The sequence below is a fragment of the Stenella coeruleoalba genome, assembly GCF_951394435.1.
Source record: "Stenella coeruleoalba genome assembly, chromosome: 2".
NCBI classification, from domain to species: domain Eukaryota; kingdom Metazoa; phylum Chordata; class Mammalia; order Artiodactyla; family Delphinidae; genus Stenella; species Stenella coeruleoalba.
In genome coordinates, this window is record NC_137147.1 from 152,765,957 (window position 1) to 152,771,956 (window position 6,000).

General features: G+C 41.0%; 1 protein-coding gene across 1 annotated transcript in view; it reads right to left on the reverse strand.

Annotated features, from left to right (window-relative positions):
* The window catches only part of UNC13C (unc-13 homolog C), a 739,526-nt gene extending 734,155 nt beyond the window's left edge, over positions 1-5,371 (reverse strand). Inside the window, exon 1 of the mRNA XM_079913745.1 lies at positions 5,102-5,371. The gene's annotated coding sequence lies outside the window, so the exon portion shown is untranslated. The remainder of the gene's footprint in view (positions 1-5,101) is intronic.
* Between the last annotated feature and the right edge of the window lie 629 nt (positions 5,372-6,000).

Genomic DNA, 6,000 nt, shown 5'->3' on the forward strand with positions numbered 1-6,000 from the left:
GGAAGAGAGGTAATGAAGTGCGTTTGGGGGAACCACAGTTCTATACATAGGAATATATTCACATAAAACCTACATGCAATCTATAGGTAACCAAATGGAAGGAAGCATATTATAAACACCTATTTATTCTGGCAACAAATTTCTTACTTTCTTGCATAAACTTAAAATTTTATACAAATAAACTTTCTGTTTGTGCATGAAGATATTTGTTAATAATAAGAAATTTATTTGTGGAGTAAAGTATAAAATCTTATTGTTTATATATTTTAACATAAAAATATGAAAACTAACCAAAAATTTTAAAAAATAAGATGTTATATTTCTCTGTTCTAAAGGTCCCTTTAACTTCAGGAATTGAAGATGATATTAGCTCTGTGGTTGCAAGGTCAGAAGCAAGGATATCAGACCCAGGAAATTTTGGTTCCTGAATGGCTTGTGAAGTTCAAGATCCTTAAGCATGCTGATCACATCGAGGAGGATTTGTTTTGCTGTGTTATTTTTCTTTGCTGTCAGATCATTAGCAGTATTTAAATTGTATTTCTTAAGCACTCTGCTCTTCTCCAGCCTGTGTTTTTTTAAAATTTGTTTCTAATATAAATGACAGAAGACATTTCACAGCCCAGCTCCAACTACTTTCGCAGTGTCATCTCTTTGTTTATCCACCTAACATCCCTTCCCCAGACTCTCCCTGCTCCTGGTACAGCCAAACCTCAATACTTCCATTGCAGGCCATGTCACTCATCTTTCTTGCCTGTGTAGTACATCATGTCTCCTTGTCTGGAAAGCTCTCCCTCTCTTTTTCACTAAATCCTTTCCTAGCAGCTGCCCCTTGATATTTTCCTTCCACTCCTTTTCACGTGGAATTGTCCTAGGGTTCCTACATATGATGGAACCAGCAACTCCTTCCTTCTTCTCTATATCCTGTCCTGGGCAGGTATTGTCTGCTCTGCCCTGATATATCATATTGGCTTTTAAGTCAACATGCCACGCATGTTGTGAGAACCAACTGTACGCTAGGTACCCTGCTAAGCTCTGGCAATACGAAGATTGCCGGGGTGACAGAGTAGAGAAGGTGGGAAACAACAGTGACCCAGCAAAGAAGCACATTACAACGGTCCATCCTGGAGGCATATGCAAAAGGCTACAAGTACACAGATGCCGTCAACAAGCAAGATGATCAAAGGCCATGCCCAGTGGGCAGGAAGGAGTTAAAGACATTTCCTGCTGGTCCCAGTCTGCAGTCTACCATTGCAAAGTCACATTCATACAGTTTCTTTTCATTTGGGAGAGAAGACAAAAAAGTATCTTAGAGCAAGTAGTGTTTTCTGGTGGATACCAATCTTCCTGCAGCTCTTTTCAGAACACACAAGAGCCCCCTCTGTGGCTACAGCAAATCCCCTATGACAGGGCTCACTGCACTAGGGCTCTCTCCTTCCTAGCACGTGGTATAGGTGCAATTTTGAATTTTTTAAAACTTGATTGCTGATGATTTTCTATAATGCTGAACTGAACAGCCACAAGGCCAGGTCTGTGCTTATTTTTCCCATCTTTATATCTTCAGCACCTATCGCAATGTCTGCCCTGTTAAAATGCTCAATAAACAGGTCTCAAAGAAGAGCCAATAAATAATAATACTATTATCAGCTAAATAGCTACATAAATTTAGATACACTGTCTCATGTAACCCTTACAGTAACCCTATTTTAAATATTAGGTAACTCAGCCTTTGAGAGCTGGGAAATGGCAGGTTTAATATTTAAATTCGGGTTTGTCTTGCCTTGATGAAACCACACTCTTAGCTCTACCATCGTAGGATAAGATCCATGTCCTTAATGAAAAAAGGGGAGATGGCCGATACAGCAAGTCTCCAGAAACAGCAGGAGCCGGAAACGACAGACAGAATGAAGGGTCATTTTTAGCAAGTCCATCTGATACCAAATACAGAAATGCTGAATTCCTGCCACCTCCTATTCTACAATGACAAATTGGAAACCACTTAAGCATCCAAAATAAGAAAACTGTTAAATTATGACACATCTGTGTGATAGAATACTCATCATTAAAAGTCGTAAGAATACAGAAAATGCTCAAGATAAATCATTAGGTAGAAAAGGCAGATTATAAAACAGCCTGTACACTATAATTCAATTTTCTTAAAGTACATATTGCATACGTTTTAACATACACACACACTCACATTTTAGAACAATATACACCAAAATGTCAATAGTGTTATGGGTAGTAGAATTATAGATTTTAATTTTCTATTTTTGATTTTTCCATATTTTCTATAATTATCACAGCCTACTTTAAAATTCTTGCAAGTATAATTTATGGTAAACATATAGGTAAAATAAAAGAAACTAAGCCAAAATGTTAATAGTGATTTTTCTCTGTATGGTAAAATAATGATTTTATTTATTAATAATATTTCTGTATTTAAAAAATTAAAGCAACAAAAGAGGTTTATAAGACTGAAACAAATTAAATTCCCCCTTGATATGCTTTGCTAATACTCAAGTTGCAAATAGAAGTATTCTCTGTTCCTTCCCACTTTTTCCTATGTAATTCTGCTACCCAAATTGATGTTCTTAGCAACTTCTATAACATATGTTCACAGTTGTTTTAACTTTGGAGTTCCAGTCATTTGTCTAACATATTTATATGTCTCAATGATGTGGACCCTAAAATAAACAAATGGTTTGCCTCCGTAACATTTCTAACATCCTAGAGTCCCTGAGGAAGTGCTAGGTTTACTTTCACAGCCAGTTTTTGCCTTTGGCTGCTCTGGGTCCTGGCTTCATTCCCAGATTAGGTCTTGGCTCCTGCTAGGAGTCAACCAACTACTGAAAATGCAGAGACTTAGAAGCCAAAAGACTGCAAAAGAAGAGCTTGAAGAGTCAGCCAGCCTGTCAGCTAGCCAACAGGCTGTATCTGGGAGGGGGTGGGGTAGGCAGAACAGAACCACCTGCCAACCATCAAAGGGATTCCAGGGTAGACCCCAGAACATCTGGGACAAGCTGCACGAAGGTCAGGGGTGGAACTGTTCCGAACCTGAATCCTGCCTATAACCTAACAACAATTCTTATTTGATTATGTTCCACAAGGGTCTTAGCTTTTATCCCCTCCGTCCATCACGCTTTCTCCTTTTTCACAGGCTTCAGTAATAACTTCTGCCATTAGCAGGTAATAAAAGTCCTTTCTGTCTTGTTAACTGCCCCAGTAGAACATGAGTTGGCCTAGTTGCCCTAAAAGTCTGTATTCAGGGTAGAGTGTATGCCTGAGATGTTTATAAGTTCCTAATAAGATAGCAGGCTGGCCCTCAACCCTCCTACAAACTCTGGAAATCAGGCCTCCTAGGAAGTCCAAGAGCTTTACTAAAATATGAGGGTTGCCTCAGTCAGCTTTCTTACATTCACAGATCCAGAGTATTAAGCAATAAAGAGCAAGAGTGTTGAGCAAACAACATATAGATGTGGGGTACTGAGCAATAAAGAACAGAGAACCAGCCTGTCCCAGGAATCAGAGGCAGCAGTTTCAAGTACAGCCTTCCCACAATCACCATCTCTAAGTGCAGGTGGGAGGAAAACCTCTCCCAGTGGAATCACTGGGTTAATACAAGCATTTTGTTTCAGGAAGACTTTTTTCCCTTTCAGATGTGTCCTGCATTCTGCTTATAGATAGGAAGGCAAGTAGTGAGATCTACCTAAGACCACTAACAAACTTTATTTTACTCTAAATTTAGTTGTATTATTTTACTCTAAATTTAGTCTAGGCCAAACATTTAATTTTAATACTACTCCCCCTCATTTTCTGGTACGTTCTATATATCTACATATTTAAAAGTAAGTCCACAAAGAATCCCTGTGGTCTTAGAACTGTTTAGTGTCTTGACTGTGGTAGCAAATACATGAACTTACACAGGTGATAAAATGTATAGAACTTGGGCTTCCATGGTGGTGCAGTGGTTAAGAATCCACCTACAATGCAGGGGACATGGGTTTGAGCCCTGGTCTGGAAAGATCCCACATGCTGCGGAGCAACTAACCCGTGTGCCACAACTACTGAGCCTGCGTGCTACAGCCCGCAAGCCATAACTACTGAGCCCACAGACCACAACTACTGAAGCCTGCCTGCCTAGAGCCCATGCTCCACAATAAAAGAAGCCACCACAATAAGCCTGCGCACCGCAACGAACAGTAGCTCCCACTGGCCGCAACTAGAGAAAGCCCGCGTGCAGCAACGAGGACCCAACACAGCCAAAAAAAAAAAAAAATGGCATAGAACTTAAAACACACATATTAAACACCAATGATTGCAAGTAAAACTGGGGAAATCAGAGTATGATCTTTGGATTGTATATATGTCAATATCTTGGTAGTGATATTATTGCTACAGTTTTGCAAAATGTTACCATTGGGGGAAACAGGGCAAAATGTACAAGAGATCCTTTTACATTATTTCTCACAACTGCTTGTGAAACTGCAATCATCTCACATTACAAATAATCTTTAAAAATAACAGTAAATCAAGCAAACAATCTGCTAAATAAAATATATTCCATCCCCCCCAACCTTGAAAAATGTATGTCATAACCACCTGGAATTCCGGCTTCAAATTTCAAGTTCTCTCATTCCTTGGAGTTTCACACAGGAGTGTGGCTGCCCCAGGATACCCACAGATCCCCAGAGTACCCATTCCAGGTGCACCCCTCTTCTTACCTCAGGCTCCACCTGCACTATGCAAGATGCCTGAAATGCACATTTGTGGCCAGGAACACACAAGCTCTGTTTACACCCCTCCCATCCCTCAAGCAGAGTCCCCATGGCCACCACAGGCAGGCTCCGAAAACAGGCTCAGAGTCCTATACATGTGAAATTCTGGGGTCCTACGTGTTTGGAGGTGGTCTTTGGGGTGGAGCCAGAGTGCGGCAGGCTCTAGATGGGCACATCCCCTTGGCCCTCCTAACTCTTCACATCTTGCCAAGCAGCATAGTCAGAAAGGGCCGGGAACTGTGTCCAGGGCACCGGCCTCTCCTATCAAAGACTAAGGTGGTGTCAATCATTATTACCATTTTATAAATAAGAAAATTGCGACTTACAGAAATTATGCCTCTCGCAACGGTAACTGGTAGCAGCAGGTTTCCCGCTAGATCTGTCGGAGTCCAGAGACCTGTTGAAATCTGAGTGTAAGTCCATTTTACTGTCTTTAAGGAGTCGACGAAAGACCTTCCAATCCCCTCACAGCTATTGTAGTCATGAGCCAGATATATAAGCTGCCTTTTCAGGACTCGTGCAATTCATTTAATGGGACAGATTATCATTGAAATTGAATTCAACTGGCATTCATTGAGAACCTACACCAGTCCTTCAGACGCTGCTCATTATTTGCAGGGCCAGCTCATTAATCTTGATTAATTCAGGTGTCAAGGCTGCAACATTAAAAAATAGATGCTAAACTTAAATAAATGTTATGCAGTCACCAATATAAAGAGTAATACTTTAGCAGGCATTTGTAAGACACTTCTAAGCATTTTTCTCTATTTTTTCATTATTTCCAGAATGCAAGAATAGATTAATTAGTTCTTAAAGAATAGATTAATTAAATAGGATGATACCCAAAGCATGCCCTCCCTTGCCCAGGCAGGGAAATAGAAAAGGGACAAAGATAAAGGTAGCCGTGGAAAGAAAGAGAAGTGGAGGAGAATAGCAGGAACCTTAAGAGTTTTAAATGCCTTCTAATTTGTCAACTATAGCCATTCCAGGACCTCTTACTTCTAAACTTTAAAAAATGTCAGGGGCTTCCCTGGTGGCATAGTGGTTGAGAGTCCGCCTGCCGATGCAGGGGACGCGGGTTCGTGCCCCGGTCCGGGAAGATCCCACGTGCCGCGGAGCGGCTGGGCCCGTGAGCCATGGCCGCTGAGCCTGCGCGTCCGGAGTCTGTGCTCCGCAATGCGAGAGGACACAAAAGTGAGAGGCCCGCGTACCGCAAAAAAAAAAA